This window comes from Tachyglossus aculeatus, chromosome 2 (assembly GCF_015852505.1).
Source record: "Tachyglossus aculeatus isolate mTacAcu1 chromosome 2, mTacAcu1.pri, whole genome shotgun sequence".
NCBI lineage: Eukaryota > Metazoa > Chordata > Mammalia > Monotremata > Tachyglossidae > Tachyglossus > Tachyglossus aculeatus.
In genome coordinates this window covers 96967375-96991435 of record NC_052067.1, presented here as the reverse complement: position 1 = coordinate 96991435, position 24061 = coordinate 96967375, and the positions used below count along the sequence as shown (strand labels likewise).

At 45.0% G+C, this 24061-nt stretch overlaps 1 non-coding gene across 1 annotated transcript; it reads left to right on the top strand.

Moving 5' to 3' along the window:
• The first annotated feature begins 202 nt into the window (after positions 1-202).
• On the top strand, positions 203-340 carry LOC119923899. The gene has a single exon (XR_005448998.1). It is a non-coding gene; the product is annotated as a small nucleolar RNA SNORA7 (small nucleolar RNA).
• The last annotated feature ends 23721 nt before the right edge of the window (positions 341-24061 follow it).

Genomic DNA, 24061 nt, shown 5'->3' with positions numbered 1-24061 from the left:
CCTAGGATTGTGCACTGTTCACAAGACCCCATTGCTTCTCTTCCTGAATGATCATTTTCTTGAATTATTGCTCAGCACACATCTCCCCTCAACTGAACACTCTCCGCTGGATGCCCCCTCCCTCAGCATCACGGAGAGAGAACCCTTGCCATTGGCACCAAGTCTCTCCACCTTATTATTTTATTCTCCTTACCCATTACTCCCCTTCTCAGGGTCACACCTGGAGAGTTTCCAGTCCTCTACCAGACACGGCTACGGGAGGGAGAGTCAAGGAGAGGCCTATCCATTCCATTCCTAGCTTGGGCAGTGGCTAGTGAGTGGAAGGCAATCTGCTACACGTCAAAACTCACCTGTGCTGGGCAGCAGAGGCCTGGGAGAGAATCAAGGGTGGAGACTCGAGTTTACTGCGCGGAAGGCGGCCATGGTAAACCATTTCCATATTTTTACCAAGGAAAGTCTCTGGATCCACTACCAGAACGATGGCAGATTGAGAGCGGGGAGTTCTGGGAGAGATGTGTCTGTGGTGTTGCTGTGGGTTGGAAACGACTCGACGGCATAAGACAAGACCCACCACTCCCCTGCTCCTATGATATGTTCCTTTAAAGCCCAGCTTTCCTCTTGCTGCTTTCTGACTGCTTATCCATGTCATTCTCTGGGCCTGAAACTTCCCCACAAATCCAGGCCTCAACCACTTCTACCTTCAAAGTCCTTCTAAAGCCCCCCTTTAATAAGCCTTCCCTGACTAGTCAGCAGAACTCTGAATCTTATCAACCCTCCGTTGCTCATACATGTATGTAACTCTAAATTTTATCAACTTTCAGTCACCTCCAAATGTATATAACCATGAAACTTGTCAACTTTCAGTTGCTCATGCATATATGCAACCCTGAATTTTATCAACTTCCAGTTGCTCATACATATTACAGAGCTGGTAGACACATTAACAACAAGCTAGAAAGAAGTTTTGTTTCAGGAATTGTTTTGGTTTGTTGTCTGTCTCACCCATCTAGACTGTGAGCCTGTTGTTGGGTAGGGACCATCTCTATATGTTGCCGATTTGTACTTCCCAAGCGCTTAGTACAGTGCTCTGCACACAGTAAGCACTCAATAAATATGATTGAATGAATGAATGAAAGAATATGTAACTGAATTTTATCAACTCTCAGTCACCTTGTACAAGTAACCCTGAATCTTATCAACTTTCAGTTGCCTCATATATGAATTGACTTATTTATTTGTACCCAACCTCAGTACTTGTGATAGTAGTAATAATGATAGCAGTACTAATACTCTCCTTCTAGACTGTAAGCTGGTTGTGGGCAGGGAATATGTCTACCAACTCTGTTATATTGTTATATTGTACTCTCCCAAGCACTTAGAACGATCCCACAGTAAGTGCTCAAAAACCACGTTAGATTGATAAAGAGTAATAATAGCATTTATTAAGCACCCACAGGATGCATGTACTCAATGTTTGGGAAGTTCAAAAAGAAGAAGTAATCCAAATAAATAATTGATGGTGCAATTTAATAAACATGCACAGAAATGCTGAAGATGGGTAGACAAGTACCTCAGTGCTGGAGATGGCTAATGAGTTTATAACACTTAGAATGCTGGGAATTTTTTTTATGGTATTTGTTATGCACTATGTGCCAGGCAGTATACTTAATTAGGAATTGAGAATTAATTTGGGAAAGTGGGCTTTCAGTGGGGCTTTGAATATGGGGAGAGCTCTGTTCTATTAGATTTGAGGAGGGAAGCATTGTTCAATTTTATTTATTCTGATTCTGCTGCCTCTCTCCCCAGTTAGAAATTTAGCTCCTTGAGGACAGAGAATATGTCTTTTACCTCTGTTGCACTTCCCCAGCACTTAATAAAGTGCATTTCATTTTATAAGCACTTAATAAATGCCATAACCATGGTTATGCAGTACCTGGGATTCAAGTCCTTTTTAACATTTACAATTTTTGACATTTTCATTGACTTCTTGTAAGTAAACCCTTACACCAGAAGTCCCTCCTGACTCCCACCTCTTGTGACTAGTGACCACATACATTTGAAATCCTGATCCGCACCCTTTCCCACCTAGTAGACATCTTCCCATGAGCACCATTGAGACCCAAGACATCTCTTACAGCTCACTACTGGTTTGCCTGTGGACTGGGGACTGAAACTCGTGGGGAGAAAGGAAGTCATTATAGCTCCCACCTGCTTGGATTCTCAGTTTTGATTATGCTTTTATAACAAATAAAATAGAAACAGCTGTCTCCAACCCACTTATAAACTCTGCATCCCCGACTCAACAAACAAAACGGATTTCCGATGCAAATTGTTGCTGCCGAGTTAAGGGATCTTTTTGATGTTGAAAAGCATTCAGGGGTTTTTGCATTCATGCATTTTTTTTTCATTCATTCTTTAGTTTCCCAGTAGGACGTTACGGGGTAAGCCAGTGATCCCTCTGGCCCAGGACTCCGTACCTGACAGCAGCCCCAGGATGCTAGGAAGAACTATGTGCTGGTTGCCCTCCTGGACATCCACCTACATTCATTCATTCAATCATATTTATTGAGCGTTTACTGTGTGCAGAGCACTGTACTAAGCGCTTGGGAAGTATAAGTTGGCAACATCTAGAGATGGTCCCTACCCAACAACAGGCTCACGGTCTAGAAGGGGGAGACAGATAATGAAACAAAATACGTGGACAGGTGTCAAGTCATCAGAATAAATAGAAGTAAAGCTAGATGCACATCATTAACAAAATAAATAGAATAATAAATAGGTTCAAGTAAAATAGAGTAATAAATCTGTACAAACATATATACAGAAGAGATGTCTTGGGCATCTCCCATGTGCAGAGCACTGTACTGAGTGCCTGTTATGTCCAGTATTATGTAGGGCACATACTGTGTGCAGAAAGCTACACTGGGAAGCTTCTGAATGCACGGCACTGTACTGAGCACTTGGGAAAGTACAGTTAAAGGAAAAGAGGTGGTGTCTGGTAAGAAGAGCCTACAATATACCCTTTACTATTTATCAACTCTTTGTGGGCAGAGATCCTGGTTACTAATTAAAATTGTACTCTACTACACTCTTACTGCAGTTCTCTACACTGAGTCATTCAGTCAGTGCTTAATACAGTGCTCTGCACACAGTAAGCACTCAATAAATACGATCGAATGAATGAATGACAAGTACTACATGCAGAGAACTGTACTAAGCATTTGGGAGAGTACATCATAACAATATAGCAGACATATTCCCTGCCCACAGCAATCTTACGGTCTAGGGGACAGGCTTGCAGTCCGGAGTACAATATCTACAGTATCTATTGAGTAAGCACTCAGTAGCTACTACTGAGTATTGATTAAATGATTGATTACCAGGTGTGTCTACGTCTGCCTAGTCTTTCTGCCCATGTATAATCTGTTTCTGCCAATCCCCTCCATGATTTTGCAGGCACCTAAGGGGCAGAGACATATCATTCTAGATGGCAGGGGGAAGTGGTAGCACCTAGTACGAAGAGCAAAGGATTGGGAGTCATGAGATAATAATAATAATATTAATAATGGTATTTGTTATGCGTTTACCGTGTGCCAAGCACTGTTGGAAGCTTTGGGGTAGATTCAAGGTAATCAGATTGTCCCATGTGGGGCTCACAGCCTTAATCCCCATTTTGCAGATGAGGTAGCTGAGGCCAAGAGAAGTGAAGTGACTTGCCCAAAGTCACACAGCTGATAAGTGGCGGAGCTGGGATTAGAACCCATGACCTCTGACTCCCAAGCCCGGGCTCTTTCCACTGAGCCATGTTGCTTCTAATCTGAGTTCTGCCAATTGCCAGCTGCGAGACCTTGAACAAGTCCCTTTACTTCTCTGAACATCAGTTTCTTTATTCCATTCATTCATTCATTCATTCAGTCGTATTTATTAAGTACTTACCTTATGCAGAGCACTATACTAAGTGCTTGGGAGAAGCATGACTCAATGGAAGGAGCACAGGCTTTGGAGTCAGAGGTCATGGGTTCAAACCTCGGCTCTGCCAATTGTCAGCTGTGTGACTTTGGGCAAGTCACTTCACTTCTCTGGGCCTCAGTGACCTCATCTGTACAATGGGGATGAAGACTGTGAGCCCCCCATGGGACAACATGATCACCTTGTAACCTCCCCAGTGCTTAGAACAGTGCTTAATAAATGCCATCATGATTATTATTATTACACTACAATAATGAAGTTTCATTCCCTGCCCATAATGAGCTCACAGTCTAGAGAGGGGAGACAAACATCAATACAAATAGGTAAAATTACAGATATATACATAAATGCTGTGGGGCTGGGATGGCAGTTAAGAGCAAAGGGAGCAAGACACGGTGATGCAGAGGGGAGTGGGAGATGAGGAAAAGTGTGGCTTAGTCTGGGAAGGCCTCTTGGAGGAGATGTGCCTTCAATAAGGCTTTGAAACTGGGGAAAGTAATTGTCTGGCAGATTTTAGAAGGGAGGGCACTCCAGTTCAGAGGCAGGAGGTGGGCGAGGGGGGGGCGAGACAGGCAAGATTCATTCATTCATTCATTCAATCATATTTATTGAGCGCTTACTGTGTGCAGAGCACTGTCCTAAGCACTTGGGAAGTACAAGTTGGCAACATCTAGAGACGGTCCCTACCCAACAACAGGCTCACAGTCTAGAGACGGGAGACAGACAACAAAACTAAACGTGTGGTCAGGTGACAAAACATGTGGTCAGAGATCGAGGCACTGTGAGAAGGTTAGGGGAAAGAAGCGGTCTCTGAGCTGACTGAATCCACTCCACAACACAACACAGTGCTTTAAGCACTTACTCATTTTTATTAATGTCAGTCTCTCTCTCTAGACTGTAAGCTCAGTGGGCAAGGAACTTGGTAGATAATACCATCCTGGTAGATAGTACCTACTTAGTACAGTGCTCTACACCCAATGAGCACTCCATAAATACAACTGATCGATTGATTAACAAATATGATGATTATTGTTGTGTGATCTATAATCATCGTGCTCTGCCAAGTGCTCTTTATGCTCCTCAGGGGAGGATCCAACCCCACATTGCTCAGAGCCTGTCCTGGGTGTTCAAAGCTCACAAAACTAGGGCTGGGCAAACACTTAACACCTTCAGACCGCGGACCCTGGATTCTGGAAGGGATGTAGTGGGCAGGTGGTGGGCAGGTATTTACTCTGAGATTGCTCTCCCCACATCCTGCCCTGTTCATACACTCCAAGCTTTGGGACCTTGCCCTCAGCAATGGATGACCTCAAAATCATCCAATGCTGAGAGCAAAATCATCGAGAGAAGCAGTGTTGCTTAGTGGATAGAGTCCGGGCCTGGGAGTTAGAAGGATCTGGGTTCTAATCCCCTCTCTGCCACATGTCTGCCGTGTGACCTTGGGCAAGTCACTTTGCTTCTCTAAGCCTCAGTTCCCTCATCTATAAAATGGGGATTAAGGGTGTGAGCCCAACCTGACGTGGGACATGGACTGTGTCTAACCTGAGTAACATCTATCTACCTCAGGGCTTAGAACAGTGCTTGAAACATAGTAAGCACTTAACAAGTGCCATTATCATTATTATTATTCTCTGTGCTGGTCTCCTGTCCTCTGAGATTCCCCCAGGGCATGTTGGGTCCAGGAGCAACCACAGAAGCAACACTCTGAAACCTTCTTCCATCGTTGGCGGGTCTTTCCCTGGAGAGTGAAATGTATTGCAGCAAGGGGAGGAATAGAAATCCCGAGATAACACTCTGATGGCTCTCCATCAGCCCCACTGCTAAACTAGAATTGAAGGCAGGCTCCTGTTCGGCCTCTTCAGATCCCTCCGCCATCACCACCTGTCACAGAACAATAGCGCCTAATGAATCTCTACCCTAATGCACCTCTATATCAAATTATCTATCAGCACGAGCGACGATGGAGGCGAAAAATAACATTTCCCAACCCTGAAGGGTGCTTTTCCCCTTTAAGAGAACGTGTGGGCCCCGATTTCTGAATGGAGTCTGAGACGAAAAAGGAAAACATCGATCTCAGCTAAGTGCCAGATTGCCAAACTATTTTTATACGGAGAGGAAACCACAGCTCTTACTAGATTTGTGGCCAGCGTGACGCGAAGCCGATAAAGCAACCGTGACTACTGTCGAACGGAGTTAAGCTCGAGGAAGATCCGAAAGTGTAAATGGGACTTCCTGCAAAAATGTTCCATCAGCTATACTGCTGAGCCACACTCCTTGCCCATTAAATAAAATTAAGTGGAGGGGCTAATATGAAAATAAGAAATAATGGCCTCATAATGTCCCAGTGACATAACACCCACGGATCTTTGGCTTCTGAGTTATGGCAGCAACGTCTCTGCCCATCCTCCCTCCCCTGTCTCAGCTGGGTTTTTCAACCCCATTATTGTGATTTAGACTATGGAAATCCTTAGGAGAGAGCACAATGAAAAATAGCTACCATCTCCAAACCGCTCTTCATGATAATGCCACAGAGCTGTTCATTGAAAAGCAAAACTTTCATCCTGGATGGGAGTGGAGTTAAATAAAGCTCCTTGTGGGCAGGGGATGCGTCTGTTGATTGTGATTTTATACTCTCCCAAGCTCTTAGTACAATACTCTGCACATGGTAAGTGCTCAATAAATATGATTGAATGAATGATTGAATATAGGAAAATGAATAAAATTGTAAACAAATCAAAACGTCCCAGACACAGCGACTAAATCAATCAATTGGGAAGCGGCATGACTTAGTGGAAAGAACACAGGCTTGGGAGTCAGAGGACATGAGTTCTAATCCCGCTTCCGCCACTTGTCTGCTGTGTGACCTTGGGCAAGTCACTTAACTTCTTGGTGCCTCAGTTACCTCATCTGTAAAATGAGGTTTAAGACTGTGAGCCCGACAGGGCACAACCTGATTACCTCATATCTACCCTGATGCCTAGAACAGTGCTTGGCACATAGTAAGTGCTTAGCAAATACCATTATAATAATAATAATTGTTTGTTTATAATGAGCCCCTCCTAGGAACAGAGCACTGTTCTGAGAGCTGGGAAGAGCGCTGTAGAAGACACAATTTCCATCCCGCAAGATGCTCCCAGAGTTCGCAGAGAAGCATAATTAGTCAGCTGCTGATTGGAGTCCTCATTGGCGTCAGGCAGCTGTACAGGGGGATAGGTGCCATTTTGAACCTACCCTAAACTATTCTGACCTGGATCTACTCTACTGGATGTACTGGACACCAACTGGGTGCAGAGTATTATTCATTCATTCAATTGTATTTATTGAGTGCTTACTGGGTGCAGAGCACTGTACTAAGTGCTTGTATTGGGCAAGTACTATGTGTGGAGTGCTCTACCTGTTATGGGAAAGTGGCATGGCCTAATGGATAGAGCACAGGCCTAAGAGTCAGGAGGTCATGGATTCTAATCCCGGCTCCTCCACTTGTCTGCTGTGTGACCTTGGGCAAGTCACTTCACTTCTCTGGACCTCATTTACCTCATCTGTAAAATGGGGATTAAGACTGTGAGCCCCACGGGGGGCAGAGACTGTATCCAACCAAATTATCTTGTATCTATGATGAGAAGCAGTGTGGCTTAGTGGAAAGAGCATGTGCTTGAGTCAGAGGTCATGGGTTCTAATCCCAGCTCTGTCACCCGTCAGCTGTGTGAGTTTGAGCAAGTCACTTAACTACTCTGTGCCTCAGTTCCCTCATCTGTGAAATGGGGATGAAGACTGTGAGCCCCACGTGGGACAACCAGATTACCTTGTATCTACTCCAGTGCTTAGAACAGTGCATAGCACATAGTAAGTGCTTCAGAAACATCATAATTATTATTATTATTGTTACTATTTGCAGAACACTGAGCTGGATGTCTGCTGGGGGGCTGTACACTGTACTGGAAGCTCACGGTGAGCAGAAATCTCTTGTATTCTCTCTCAGGTGCTTAATAAAGTGCTTCGCACATAGTAAGCACTCAATAAATATAACTGATTGATTAATTGATAGAATGCTGCCCTGAAATGATTGGGAGTACACAATAAAAGTAGAAAACGACCTTCCTCTTGAAGAGCATATGATCGAAGCCCTCGCTTCTCCTATTTTCCCTCTTTTCTGCAACACTTCTCCTATTTGCCCTTCCTTCTGGATCGCCTGGGCACTTGGATCTGTCATTCTTAAGCACTCTGATTTTCATTACACCTCCACACATTTACATACGAATCCACCTGTAATTTCCTTGTGGGCTGGGACTGTGCCTACCTACTCCAGTTTACTCACCTAAGTGCTTAGTACAGTGCTCTGAACACAGTCCTGTCTTATGCTATAGAGTTGTTTCCGAGCCATAGCAACGCCATGGACACATCTCTCCCAGACCGTCCCACTCTCCATCTGCAATCATTGTGGTAGTGGACCCGTAGAGTTTTCTTGGTAAAAATATGGAAGCGGTTTACCATTGCCTCCTTCTGCTCTGTAAACTTGAGTCTCCATCCTCAACTCTCTCCCATGCCACTGCTGCCCAGCATGGGTGAGTTTTGAATTGTAGCTGATTGCCTTCCACTCGCTAGCCACTGGTCAAGCTAGGAGTGGAATGTTTAGGCCTCTGCTTGACTCTCCCTCCCATAGCCGAGACTGGTAGAGGACTGGAAACTCTCCAGGTGTGACCCTGAACACAGTAAGCACTCAATAAGTACCAGTGATTGATTGACAGGCTGATGTGAATTGCCCAAGAGTAAAGACAAATGATAGAGATGACAAGTAAGGGACTAAATGAATGAATGGCTATATAAACATAGATACTAAGGTGACTGAAATGTGTGAGTGTGGGGGGGATGGTCTTTGGTACCTATGAGTACCAGCGTGGCTCAGTGGAAAAGAGCCCGGGCTTTGGAATCAGAGGTCATAGGTTCAAATCCCGGCTCTGCCAATTGTCAGCTGTGTGACTTTGGGCAAGTCACTTCACTTCTCTGAGCCTCAGTTCCCTCATCTGTAAAATGGGGATGAAGACTGGGAGCCCCACGTGGGACAACCTGATCACCTTGTATCTCCCTCAGCACTTAGAACAGTGCTGTGCACATAGTAAGTGCTTAATAAATGCCATTATTTTTAGTATTATTACACATGGCATGTGAACTCTGCATCTGTGTCCATGTGGGGGAAGGTGGAAGAAGACACGAGTCTGTTGACCAAGAGAGGTGTGCCTCTCCTTGGGTGAGAGAGAGAGGGAAAAAAAGAGCAAGAAAGGGGAGAGAAGAGAAAATAAGGGGGAGGGAAGAGAGAATCAATCAATCAAACAATCAATCCTATTTATTGAGCGCTTACTACGTGCAGAGTACTGAATTAAGCACTTGGGAAAGTGCAGTACAACAGAGTTAGCAGAAATGTTTCCTGCCCATAACGAGCTTACTGTCAAGAGGTGGAGACAGACATCGATAGGAATAAAAAAAGTAATTTATAATATATCATTTAAAGATATGTACGTAAGTACTGTGGGGTTGGGGGTAGAGTGAATTCCATGTGTCCCAACGTCATAGATTGAAGTGCACGGACTACACAGAAGGGAGAAAGAGTCAGGGAAAGGAAGGCTTAGTGGGAGAAGGCCTCTAGAAGGAGATGTGAGCTTAGTAATATTTTAAAGGTGCAGAGAGTGATGGTCTGGCATCATCATCATCAATCGTATTTATTGAGCGCTTACTATGTGCAGAGCATATGAGGAGAGGGAGGGTATTCCAGGCTAGGGGGAGGATGAGGGAAAGGGGTCAGCAGCGAGATTGAGGAGATCGGGAAACAGTGAGTAAACCAGCACTAGGGGAGCAGAGTAGGCTGCAGTCAAAGATTAGTGAGGTGAGTTAGAATGGGATGAGCTGACAGAGTGTTTTAAAGCTGATGGTAAGGAGTTTCTGTTTGATGTCAAAGTGGAGGCTCTTGAGGAGTAGGGAGGCATGAACTGAACGTTCTTTTGATAAACGATTTGTGCAGCACTGAAGTGTGGATTGGAGTGGGGAAAGACAGGAGGCTGGGTGATCAGCGAGGAGGCAGATGGAGTAGACAAGGCGGGATAGGATAAGTGCTTGGATCAGCATGGTAGCAGTTTGGATGGAGAGGAAAGGGCAGATTTTAGTAATGCTGTGAAAGTAGAACTGACGGAATTTCTTGACAGACTGAATATGTGGGTGGAATGAGAGTGATTAGTCGAGCACAATGTTAAGGTTGCGGGCTTGTGAGGTAAAGAGGATAGTGGTGTTCTCTACAGTGAAGGGAAAGGCAGGGAGAAGACGTGGTTTTTGTGGGAAGATAAGGAGCTCAGTTTTGGATAAGTTGGACTGTTTGGCCAGGGAAGAGGGGGAGAGGAGAGAGGGAAGAGAAGAGAGAGGAAAGAAGAGAAAAAAGAAGGAGGGGAGATAAGAAAGACAGGGCTTAAAAAATACCATAAAAAAAAACATTAATCCCTTTACACCCATGCGATCATGTGGCAAGCAGAGCTGAGGGTAATGCCTTCTTCTTCAACAGTGGGCACCATCCATATATGGCATAGTCATGGTTTTCCTGCCCTATGGGAGTTTATACTAACTGATGGCATGACCTACACATCACTCTCAAATCAGCACACTTTTCTTTTCTTGGTGTTTGTTTAGCACTTACTATGTGCCAGGTACTTTATTAAGTGCTGGAATAGGTACAGATTACTCAGTTTGGACATAGTCCGTGCCCCCCCCGTGGGCTCACAGTCTAAAGCCCCAGACTGAGCCCCTTCCTTCCTCTCCCCCTCGTCCCCCTCTCCATCCCCCCATCTTACCTCCTTCCCTTCCCCACAGCACCTGAATATATGTATATATGGTTGTACATATTTATTACTCTATTTATTTATTTATTTATTTATTTATTTATTTTACTTGTACATTTCTATCCTATTTATTTTATTTTGTTGGTATGTTTGGTTCTGTTCTCTGTCTCCCCCTTTTAGACTGTGAGCCCACTGTTGGGTAGGGACTGTCTCTATGTGTTGCCAATTTGTACTTCCCAAGCGCTTAGTACAGTGCTCTGCACATAGTAAGTGCTCAATAAATACAATTGATTGATTGATTGATTGATTTTATGGATGAGAGAACTGAAGCCCAGAGAAGTGAAGTGATTTGCCTAAGGTCACACATCAGACAACTGGCAGAGCTGGAATTAGAATGCAGGTCCATCTGACTTTCAGGCCTGTGTTCTGCATGGCTCAGTGGAAAGAGCCCGGGCTTTGGACTCAGAGGTCATGGGTTCAAATCCCGGCTCCGCCAATTGTCAGCTGTGTGACTTTGGGCAAGTCACTGAACTTCTCTGTGCCTCAGTTAACTCATCTGTAAAATGGGGATGAAGACAGTGAGTCCCCCCCCGTGGTACAACCTGATCACCCTATAAACTCCCCAGTGCTTAGAACAGTGCTTTGCACATAGTAAGCACTTAATAAATGCCATTATTATTATTATTATTATTAGACTAAGTGCTGCTTTCACATACATGAGTCCTCCACAGTGTATCTACCCCACTTCTGTTTAACTGTGCTGCTCCATTTGCACGTTTCCCTTGAGTCTTTTGGCTTCTCCTGGCCAGGAAAGGGGCACTACTAGGCAGAGGTTCAGGAAGATTGGGTGTACCTCTTCTAGCTTCTGCCGCTGGATAGGGAAGATTTCCTGTACCAGTTTGGAGCGTGCATCTCAGGTAGGCAGAGCACTAGGAAGAAGGAGAGGAGAAGCTCCCCTGGGACATGCTCTTTTGGGAGGCTCCCTTAGGATGCTCCACTGGGACACTCCCTTGGGTCACACTCCCTTGGGAAGCACCCTTGGACACACTTCCTTGGGACGCTCTATTGGGATACTCCCTTTGATAGGGACCGTCTCTATATGTTGCCAACTTGTACTTCCCAAGCACTTAGTACAGTGCTCTGCACACAGTAAGCACTCAATAAATATGACTGAATGAATAAATACTTCTGTGGGATGTGCATGGAGTAGTGGATGGAGCACGGGCCTGGGAATCAGAAGGCCATGGGTTCTAATCCCAGCTCGGCCAGTTGTCTGCTGTGCCCAAAGTCACATAAATGACAAGTGGCCAAGCTGGGATTAATACACTCGACCTCTGTCTCCCAAGCCCGTGTTCTTTCCACTAAGCCATGCTGACTCGGAGAGTAGATTGGCTTAAGAGGAGTGAAGCCAGGGTGTAACTGGAGAGTAGTGAGGATTAGTAGGGAAGAGGGAGCTGACTGAAAGTCTTGAAACTAATGGTGAGGAGTTTCTGCTTGATGAGGAGGTGGATGGGTGACCACTGGAGGTTTTTGAAGAGTGGAGAAATGTTCACAGAACCCTTGTCCTCCTACTCATTTCTTTCCTAGGAACATCACATAAACAGGAAAGATAACCTATCCCCCAAATTCAGTACCACATCATTACAGAAAAAGAGATGGTAACCTCTTTTTTCCCTCTTTATAAGTGCCTCTTCTAGATTGTAAACTGCTTGAGGGCAGGGATCATGTCCCCTAATTCTACTTACTCTCCCAAGTGCTGAATACAAAACTCAGTAAGATTATTGACCAATCAATGAATGGTATTTATTGAGCACCTTCTGCGTACAGGGTGCACTAAGATAATGGTAGCGTACAATACAAAGTAGTACTGAGAAGCAGCATGACCTAATGGAAAAAGCACAGGCCTGAGAGAAGATCTAGATTCTAATCCCAGCTTCGTCACTTGTCTGCTGTGTGACCTTGGGCAAGTCGCTTCTCTGCGTCTCAGTTACCTCATCTGTAAAATGGGGATTAAGACTGTGAGTCTCATGAGAGATATGAACGATGTCCAACCTGATTATGCTGTACCTGCCCCAGGGCTAAGTACTGTGCCTGGCTCATAGTAAGTGTGTAACAAATACCATTTTAATAAAGAAGTTAGTAGACACATTCCCTGTCCACAAGGCATTTACAGCCAGCCAGGAAGACAGACGTTAAAATTGAGGGTCGGGGTGAATATCAAGGGCTTAAGTAATAATAATAATGACAATGGCATTTGTTAAGCGCTTACTATGTGCAAAGCGCTGTTCTAAGTGTTGAGGAGGTTACAAAGTGATCAGGTTGTCCCACGGGGGGATCACAGTTTTAATCCCCATTTTACAGATGAGGTAACTGAGGCACAAAGAAGTGAAGCAACTTGCCCAAAGTCACACAGCTGACAGATCCAAGTGCACAGATGATGCAGAAAGGAGAGGGAGTAGGGGAAATCAGGGCTTAGTTGGGGAAGGTCTCTTAGAGAAGATGCAATTTTAATATGGCTTTGAAGGTGGGGAGAGAGGCGGGCCGTCGTATATGGAGAGGGAGGGTGTTCCAGGCCAGAGGGAGGACATGAACAAGGGGTTGGTAGAGAGGTGAGTTCAAGGAACACTGAGTTGTTTGGGAATAGAGGAGCAAAATCGGTGGTTTGTAGTAGGAAATCAGTGAGGAAAGGTCAGAGGGGAGAGGTGATTGAATGCTTAAAAGCAGATTTTATGGAGTTTCTCTTTGATTCATTCATTCATTCAATCATATTTATTGACCGCTTACTGTGTGCAGAGCAATGTACTAAGCACTTGGGCAGTACAAGTTGACAACATGTAGAGATGGTCCCTACCCAACAATGGGCTCACAGTCTAGAAGGGGGAGACAGACAACAAAACAAAACATGTGGACAGATGTCAAGTCATCAGAATAAATAGAAGTAAAGCTAGATGCACATCATTAATGAAATAAATAGAATAGTAAATATGTACAAGTAAAATAAATAGAGTAATAAATCTGTATAAACATATATACGGTGCTGTGGGGAGGGGAAGGAGGTAGGGCTGGGGGGATGGGGAGGAGAAGAGGAAAAAGGGGGCTCAGTCTGGGAAGGCCTCCTGGAGGAAGTGAGCTCTCAGTAGGGCTTTGAAGGGAGGAAGAGAGCTTGGCAGATGTGTGGAGGGAGGGCATTCCAGGCCAGGGGGTGGATGGGTAACTACTGGAGGTTTGTGAAGAGTAGGAAGGAGTAAATAGAAGGTTATTTTTAGAAAAAATGACTCCGGCAGAGAATGAAGTGAAGATTAGAGTGGGAAGAGTCAGGAAGCAGGGAGGTTGATGATGCAGTAATTCATTCATTCACTCAATTGCCTTTATTGAGTGCTTACTGTGTGCAGAGCACTGTACTAAGCACTTGGAAAGTACAATTCAGCAAAAAAATAGAGGAAATCACTGCCCAACAACAGGCTCACAGTCTAGGTTCAAGATGGGGTATGGTAAGTGCTTGGATGAGCATGGTAGCAGTTTGGATGGAAAGGGAAGGGCAGGTTCTAGCATACCTCAGTGGAAAGAGCCCAGGCTTGGGAGTCAGAGGATGTGGGTTCTAATTCTGGCTCCACCACTAATCAGCTGTGTGACTTTGGGCAAGTTGTTTAACTTCTCTGTGCCTCAGTTACCTCATCCGTAAAATGGGAATTAAGACTGTGAGCCCCACGTGGGACAACCTGATCTCCTTGTATCTACCCCAGCGCTTAGAACAGTGCTTGGCACATAGAAAGCACTTTACAAATACTGTCATTATTATTATCATGATTATTCTAGAGATGTGAAGTTAGAACCAGTGGAATTTGTTAACAGACTGATTATGTGGGTTGAATAAGAGAGATACTGGTATAATGGGGTTGGATGAACAGGTAGAGAGGGTGGATTTTGAGAGGAGGCAGGACATCTCTTAAGATACTGCTGGGAAAGAAGGGAGAGTTGAAAAGAAGGAAGATCTTGGAGAGGAGCAGAGAAGATTATAGGGAGCTCACACGTGAGGGTTTCAATTGAAGTATATGGCCTGAGATTGAATGAGGGAGTTCACCATCTGAAACAGCTGGGCATGGGAATCAAGAAGGATGGAGAAATTCTGTTGTTGGGTGGAGGAGAGGGCAGAGTTAAAGCAGGTGGGGTTGAAGTTGAGATGGTCGAGGTCAGCTTGGTGTCTCGAGGTCTGCCAGCACTTTCCACAGTGCATGCACGGGAGCAGAGGAAGCGTCTTGTGGTGGTGATACAACAAGGTTAGTGGTCAACAGAAGGATAGGGGAGTACTGGACTTGGCTTCAGTATGAGGGGTTGCTGTTGAGGGTGTCAATTTCATCATTAAGAGAAAGTAATTTGGGGTTGGAGACTGAATGGGGCAGGATGAATTTAGATACTTGGAGGGGATCAAAAGATGGGAGGTCTCTGCGGGGATACAGAATATATTTGCAGGGATTAGGTGTGTGGGAGAGAAGACAGGCGATGTGGTTGGATAGAGGAATTTCAGAGTGGGTGAGGGTAGAGATTAGAAAACTAGAGACGATGAGATGGAGCGAATGTCCCACTAGGTGAGTGGGTGAGGTGGGGTGGAACAGGTAGCCATTGAAGTTGATTAGTTAAAGGAAGTGGACGGCTGCAAGTTCGTCAGGAGTATCCACATGAATACTGAAGTCCCTGAGAATCAATGTCGGGATGGAAAAAGAAAGGAGGAAAGGGAGAATGATAAAGTCTTTAGTTTGTTGTCTACTATTTGCTTTTCTTTCTGAGACTTTATATTAAGCTCAGTGATTGTCCTTTTTTTAATATTACTTCGTATACTTTTGGCATTGATCCAAGAACTTACTATATCCTACTCTGATTACTGCATCAGCCTCCTCCGGATTTCCTTGCATCCTGTCTCTTTCCACTCCAGTCCATACTGCACTATGCTGCCTGGGCCATTTTTCCATTAAAACCTTTCAGTCCACATCTCCCCTCTCCTTAAGAACCTCCAGCAGTTGCCTACCTCCCGCCACATCAAACAGACATTCCTTAGAAGGAACTTTGAAGCATTCAATCATCTTGCTCCTTCCTACCTCACCTAGCTGCTCCCCTACTTCACTCCTCCAACTTATTTACTTTACCTCGATCTAGTCTATCTCGCCACCAACCTCTTGCTCAAGTCCTGCCTCTGTCCTGGAACGTCCTCCCTCTTCATATCCCCCAGACAATTACTCTTCCCCCCCACAAAGCCTTATTGAAGATATACCTTCTCCAAGAGACCTTCCCTGACTAAGCCCTCCTTTCCTTTTCTTCCACTCCCTTCTGCATCGCCCTGACTTCCTCTCTTTATTCATCACCCCCTCCCAGCCCACAGCACCTATGTGCATATCTGTAATTTATTTCTTTGTTAATGTCTGTCCCCCCCTCTAGACTGTAAGTTCGTTGTGAGCAGGGACTGTGTAAGTTATATTATGGAGCAGCTTGGCTCAGTGGAAAGAGCCCGGGCTTGGGAGTCAGAGGTCATGGGTTCTAATCCTGGCTCCGCCACTTGTCAGCTGTGTGACTTTGGGCAAGTCACTTAATTTCTCTGGGCCTCAGTTACCTCATCTGTAAAATGGGGATTACAACTGTGAGTCCCATGTGGGATAACCTCATCATCTTGTATCCCCCCCAGTGCTTTGCACATAGTAAACGCTTAACAAATGCCATCATTATTATTATTATTGTACTTCCCAAGAGCTTCATATAGTGCTCTGCACATGGTAAGTGCTTAATAAATGCGGTTGATTAACTGATTGGTTAATCATTGGTGCTAAAGCACTCGATCAGCTCTCCCCCTCCTACCTTACCTGATCGATGTCCTATTACAACCCAGTCTGCACTTTGTTCCTCTCATGCCAACCTACTCACTAGGTTGATCTCTGTCCGTTCATTTGATCCTGTTTATTGAGCACTTCCTGTGTGCAGAGCACTGTATTAAGCACTTGGAAAGTACAATTCAGTCTATCTTGTCGACAACTCCTTGTCCCAGTCCTTCCTCTGACCTGGAACTCTCTCCCAGTTCATACAGACTATCACTCTCCCCATCTTCTAAGCCCTCCTAAAATTGCATCTCCTCTGAGAGGTCTTCCCCACCTAAGCTGTCATTTCACCTACTCCCTCTCCCTTCTGCTTTTCCTTTACCCTTGGAACTGTGCCCTTGATATTCTCCTTGCTCTAGTCCCACGGCACCTATGAATATATCTATAATTTATTTTCATGTCCGTCTCCCCCATCTAGTCTGTAAGCTTTTTGTGGGCAGGGAGCATGTCTATCAACTCAATTGTATTGTATTCTTCCATGTGCTCTGCACGTGATAAATTCTAGATAAATATGATTGATTAATGCTCAGGCAAAACAGTGTGGCTAGTGGAGAGAGCACGGTCTGGAAATGAGGAGACTTGAATTCTAGTCTTGGCTCTGTCATTAGCCTGCTCAGTGACCTTTAACATGTCACTTCACCTCTCTGGGCCTCAGATCCTCCTTTGCAAAATGGAGCTAAGAATCTCCACCTCCCCCTACCACAGGGTTGTCGTGAGGATTAAATGGAATGCCTGATGTGGAATGATTGTGGAAAAATAAGTGTCCTATTAATTCAGGATGGTGTGTTATGCTGATTTAGAGGACCCTGGTTGTTCTGTTTTAGACTGTGAGCCCACTGTTGGGTAGGGACTGTCTCTATGTGTTGCCAATTTGTACTTCCCAAGCGCTTAGTACAGTGCTCTGCACATAGTAAGCGCTCAATAAATACGATTGATTGATTGATTCTGTTCAGTTTGGCACACGTATAGGGTTGACCAGTGAGAAATGTGTTCTGCCCGACAGGCGGCTTCCTGGCAGAAAGATACTTGAGGCTGCAGATCGCAGAATGGCTGATGGATGATTTGTGTGTCCACAGCATGTGCCATGCTGTAGGGTCTGTTTGGAATTAATTCATTCAATCGTATTTATTCATTCAATTGTATTTATTGAGTGCTTACTGTGTGCAGAGCACTGTACTAAGCGCTTGGGAAGTACAAGTTGGCAACATATAGAGACGGTCCCTACCCAACAGCGGGCTCACAGTCTAGAAGGAATTCCAGCTGGCCTCTGGCTGCAGCTATGAAAGAACAAAGCCAGAGTTGGGAGATTGCTGGATCTAGCTAGGACTGTCGAAATCCATGGACTAAGGGCTCCTATTCTCTTCATTTCAACCATCATCATCCCCCATCATATGGACTGGGGCCCCCCATAGAAACCACAGAAAATTAGAAGGCCCAGTCCCTGCACTTAATGTGCTTTAAATATACATGGGGAGACAAGCAAATATAGAGCAATTTAATACTAATAATAATTGTGGTATTAAGTGCCTACTGTGTGTCATGCACTCTACTTAGCTCTGGAGTTAATATGAACAAATCAGGTTGGACACAGTCATTGTTCCACATGGGGCTCAGAGTCTTAATCACCATTTACAGATGAGGTAACTGAGGCACAGAGAAGTGAAGTGACTTACTCAAGGTCACACAACAGACAGGTCCTTCTGACTCTCAGGCCTGGGTTCTGTCCATTAGGGCATGTGGCTTCCCATAACAATGCCATCACCCTCCCTAACTGTGGAAACCCTTCAAGGTTCAGTTCTGGGTGCCCTTCTATTTTCCATCTATCCCCACTTCCTTGGAGAACTCATTCACTCCCATGGCTTGAACTACCATCTTAATGCATATGATTCCCAAATAATTTAAGATAATCACTCAATCACTGCTATTTATTGAGCATTTACTGTCTGCAGAGTACTGTACTAAGTGCTTGGTAGACATTCTCCCTGCCCACAAGGAGCTTACATTCTAGTGGAGTTCTCCCCCCGCAGACTGTAAGCTCATTATGGGCAGGAAATGCGTATGTTTATTGTTGTACTCTCCCAAGCACTTGGTGCAGTTCTCTGCACACAGTAAGCTCTCAATTAATTCGAATAAATGAATCAGGGGGAGACAGATGTTAAAATAAATTATAGATAGGGGAAACAGCAGAGGACAAGGATATGTATTAAGTGCTGTGGGGCTAGGGATGGGGTGACTATCAAAGTGCAACTCCATGTGCTTAGATGATACAGAAGGGAGTGTAAATAGAGTGGGGGGAAAGGAGAAGTTAGTGGGGAAAGACTTTTTGGAGGAGATATGATTTTAGTAGGGCTTTAAAGATGGGGCGAATGGTGTGTCAGAAATGAAGTGGGAGAGACTTCCAGACCAGAAGAAAGATGTGGGTAGGGGGATCAGCCTTGAGACAGGTGAGATCGAAGTACAATGAGTAGGTTAGAATGATGTCTATGAGTTGAAGTAGGTGAGCAGCATTAGGTAAGAGAGGGTAGACCTGATTGTGATAATATTCTTATTATCACTGATGCTTTGCTCTCTTTCACATTCAGTCTGTTGACAGATCATGCTGGTTTTTTGTTTTTTTTGGTTTGTTTTTTTTTCTCTCCAGAGCATTTCCAGGTTCCACCTTTTTAATCTCTATCCAGCAGCCTCCACTCTGGTCCAGGGGCTGATTATGTCCTAGCTTGAGTATCACATTAGTCTCCTGCCTCTTCTCTCTGCTGCCTGGATCACTGTTCTAAAATGTCATCTTCACTTTTAGCTCTGCTCCTTAAAAGTCTCCAATGACTACTCATTCATCTCTGCATCAAACAGAAGCTCTTGACATTTGGCTTCTAAGACACTCTCCATCAACCCTCTCCCCCTCTTACCTATCCACTCTTCTCTTACAAGGGCTTCAGCCTTGTAAGCCACTGTCCCCCCCCCCCACTGCAAGCCCACCAAACTCAGTGTGCCTTATTCTCTACTTGCCCCACCTCTGCCCCGGTGACTCACGCCCTTCCTCCAGCCTGAAACTCACTCCCCCTCAAATCTGTCACAATTTTTAAAAATCCACACTGAACGCCCGCCCTCATCCAGGAGGCTTTCCCTGATTAATTTTTCTCCTCCCCAGATCACATCCTCCCAATTATTATCTTAACAATGTTGTGCCACTTCTGCCCGTTTTTGCGTTCTCCACTGCTCGCTGGCACTTCTGCTCGTGTTGTTTTTTGCATTTATAAACTATTTAAGCCTGTCTCCCTGGCTGAATTGTAAGGACCTCGTGGGCAGGGAGTGAGTTTTCTACTTGAGAAGCAGCACGGTCCCTGGAAGTCAGAAGGTCATGGGTTCAAATCCCAGCTCTGCCACTTGTCTGCTTTTTGACCTTGGGCAAGTCAATTCACTTCTCTGGGTCTTTGTTCCTTTATCTGTAAAATGAGGATTGAGACTGTGAGCCCATGGGGGACATGGACTGTGCCAACATGATTTGTGTGCATTCATTCATTCAATTGTATTTATTGAGCGCTTACTGTGTGCAGAGCACTGTACTAAGCGCTTGGGAAGTACAAGTTGGCAACATATAGAGACGGTCTCTACCCAACAACAGGGTACAGAAGCAGCGTGGCTCAGTGGAAAGAGCACGGGCTTTGGAGTCAACGGTCATAGGTTTGAATTCCGGCTCCACCACATGTCTGCTGTGTGACCTTGGGCAAGTCACTTAACTTCTCTGAGCCTCAGCTACCTCATCTGTAAAATGGGAATTATGACTGTGAGCCCCACGTGGGACAACCTGATCACCTTGTATCCCCCCCAGCGCTTAGAACAGTGCTTTGCACATAGTAAGCACTTAACAAATGCCATCATTATTATTATTATTATTATTATTAATGGGCTCACTCATCATATTAAGACTGTCAAGACACTCTCGCCTAATGGGCCTTCAATAAGTATAAGTCATGTCTAAACATCCTGTACTCAAGGGAGGTAGGGGAAAAAAAGGCAAAATCTGAGCTCCTCGACAGTCGATTCCATTTGCCAGCGGGCTCTTGGGGTCATCAGCCTGAGGTGAAACCCCAGGTTTTTTCTTTTTTTTTTAATGGTATTTGTTAAATGCTTGCTATGAGCTAGGTACTTTACTAAGTGCAGGGGTAAATACAAGGTTAGACACTGCCCTGGACAGAGAAGCAGTGTGGCTCAGTAGAAAGAGCCTGGGCTTTGGAGTCAGAGGTCATGGATTCAAATCCCAGCTCTGCCACTTGTCAACTGCGTGACTTCTCTGGGCCTCAGTTACCTCACCTGTAAAATGGGGATTAAGACTGTGAGCCCCCCGTGGGACAACCTGAGCACCTTGTAACCTCCCCAGAGCTTAGAACAGTGCTTTGCACATAGTAAGTGCTTAATAAATGTCATTATTATTATTAATGTCCAACATGGGGCTTTCATTCTTATTCCCCATTTTACAGATGAGATAACTGAGGCACAGAGAAATGAAGTGACTAGCCCAGGGTCATACAGCAGACAGGTGGCAGAGCCGATTCTCCACTCTGATTACCTTGTATAATAATTATGGTACTTGTTCAGTGTTGAGCACTGTCTTGTATCTGCCCCAGTGCTTAGAACAGTGCTTGACACATAGCAAGCACTTAACTAATGCCTTCACATCATTATTATTATTATTATTGTTTGATGACCAGCTGTCTGGCACACCTAGGAATGGAATGGGTAGGCCTCTGCTTGACTCTTCCTCCCATAGCCCCTCCTCCCCACCTCTTACCTTCCTCTCCTACCTCTTAACCCCATTTTCTCCTCTTCCTCCATCTCTCCCTTCTCTTTCCTTCCCTTCTCCCCCTTGTCTTTCTCTCACCTCCCCTTCATCTTCCTCCCCTTCTCATTTTCCCCCTCCATCCCATCTTCCCCTCCTCCTCTTCCTTTCCTCTTCCTCCCCACTCCTCCCCCCTCCTCTTCCCCCTTTTCCCCTTCCTTTTCCTCTTCCTTCCCACCACCTCATTTTCATCAACATCATCATCCACAAGTATGATGACCAGTTTTGTGTGGTTCAAAACCTGCCCATCCCTGTCTTCTATGGTGTCAGGTGCTTTTAAGTGCAGATTTACATTTTTATAGCCAAGCCTCTCTTGCAGCTCTGCAGCCTGAACACAGTGTAGAATTTCCCACTGCCTTGGGAAGGGAACATACACCCTATGAGGCAAAGGAAGGGTTTCAGGGATGGGGTTTCAGGGGTAGCCTCTCCCCTTCAGCCCAAGAGAAATCTTCTGTAGTTGTGCAAAATCAGCATAGCTGTGCAAAATTCACATAGGAGTGCAAAATGGCCCTTATGGCAGCATCCCATTGAGCTGAGACATAATAATAATAATGATGGCATTTGTTAAGTGCCTACTATGTGCAAAGCACTGTACTAAGCGCTGGGGAGGATATAAGGTGATCAGGTTGTCCCACGTGGGGCTCACGGTCTTAATCCCCATTTTACAGATGAGGTAACTGAGGCACAGAGAAGTTAAGTGACTTGCCCAAAGTCACACAGCTGACAATTGGCAGAGCTGGGTTTTGAACCCATGACCTCTGACTCCCAAGCCCGTGCTCTTTCCACTGAGCCACACTGCTTCTCTCCTTGTTCTGGGAATGGAGGGTCCTCGTCGGCCCAGGGCAGCAGCAAGGCCTAGTGGATAAAGTACTGACTTGGGAGATATTGATGTCTGTTTGTATTGATGTTTGTTTCCCCGCCCCCCCCCGCCCAGACTATGAGCTCACTGTGGGCAGGGATTGACACTATTGCCGTATTGCATTTTCCCAAGCACTTAGTACATGCTCTGCATACAGTAAGCACTTAATAAATGCGATTAGATGAATGAATGAACTGGGTTGGTAAAAACGTTCCCTTCCCATAGCAGGCTTACAGTCTAGGGGGAGAGACAGACATTAATATGAATAAATAAGTAATTTATAATTTAAAGATATGCAAATAAGTGTTGTGGGGCTGGGGGTGGGGAGAATATCAAATGTCCAAATGGATCAATATCAAGGGGTGGGGTGAATATCAAATATCTTAAGAGATCAATAGCAAATGATCAAGGCTGGCTAGGTTAGTCTCTGGAAGCAGAGGTTTCAGAAAGTGGGGAGACTAAACTTTCCCATTATCCCAAAGTGAAGCCAGTAAAAGAAGAGACTGCACCCTTCCTCCATTCCCTTCTACAACCAGGAAAGATAGTTAATGATGTGGATTCTGAGCGATATTGGCCTCAGTGCCATCTCTCTACAGTTCTCTGCACACAGTAAGCATTCAATAAATACAATTGAATGAATAAATGAATGAATCTCTATGAGTAAGGATGTTATCAAACTCTCCAGTCGCCAATTCTGTTCCTGGAGTTTTACCTCTTTTAAGGCAGGAGGGAGACCTGTTACTGCATTGTTTACTGTGGGAATCTGATTATGAACAAGTGTCTCATTATGGGAGGATGAATCAGCCTCCATCTTCAGTAGTTGAGGGAAATCAGTTGGTCACGTCCCAAAGATCCTCAACTCTGGTAAATTTAAAGTGCTTAAGAAGAATTCATAATTATGGTACTTGTTAAGTACTTACTCTGTGCCAAACATGACTCTAAGTGTTGGGGTAAATACAAGTGAATCAGGTTGGACACAGTCCCTTTCGTACATGGGGCTCACGCTCTTAATCCTGCTTTCCAGATGAGGTAACTGAGGCCCAGAGAAGTGAAGTGACTTGTCCAAGGTCACACAGCAGACAAGCAGCGGGGCCAGGATTAGAATCCAGGTCCTTCTGACTCCCGAGCTTGTGCTCTAGCCACTGAGATGTGCTGCTTCTCAGCTTGAACAGTGAAACCCAGTTCTTGACTGGCTCACCCAGGGATTTGCCTTGAAGCCCTCATCTGTAGTCCTGGTAAGGTGGTCATCCCTGCAGGCTGCAGGCTCAAAATGAGCCTTGAAATCTTAATAATAATCATAATTGTGATATTTGTTAAATGCTTACTATGTGCCAAGCACTGTACTAAGTGCTGGGGTAGATTCAAGGTAATCAGTTCCCCCATGGGGTTCACAGCCTAAGTAGGAGGGAGAGGAGGTATTGAATCCCCATTTTGAAGATAAGGGAAGTGAGGCACAGAGAAGTAAAACAACTTGCCTAAGGTCACACAGCAGATAAGGGGCAGAACCAGGATTAGAAGCCAGGTAATCTAACTCCCAAGTCCGTGCTCTTTCCACTAAGCTACACTAGTCCTCTGTTTAAATGTTAAATGTTAAATCTTCCTAAACAGAATTAGAAAGATAACAAAGATGGACAAGCTTTCTAGACTGTGAGCCCACTGTTGGGTAGGGACCATCTCTATATGTTGCCAACTTGTACTTCTCAAGAGCTTAGTACAGTGC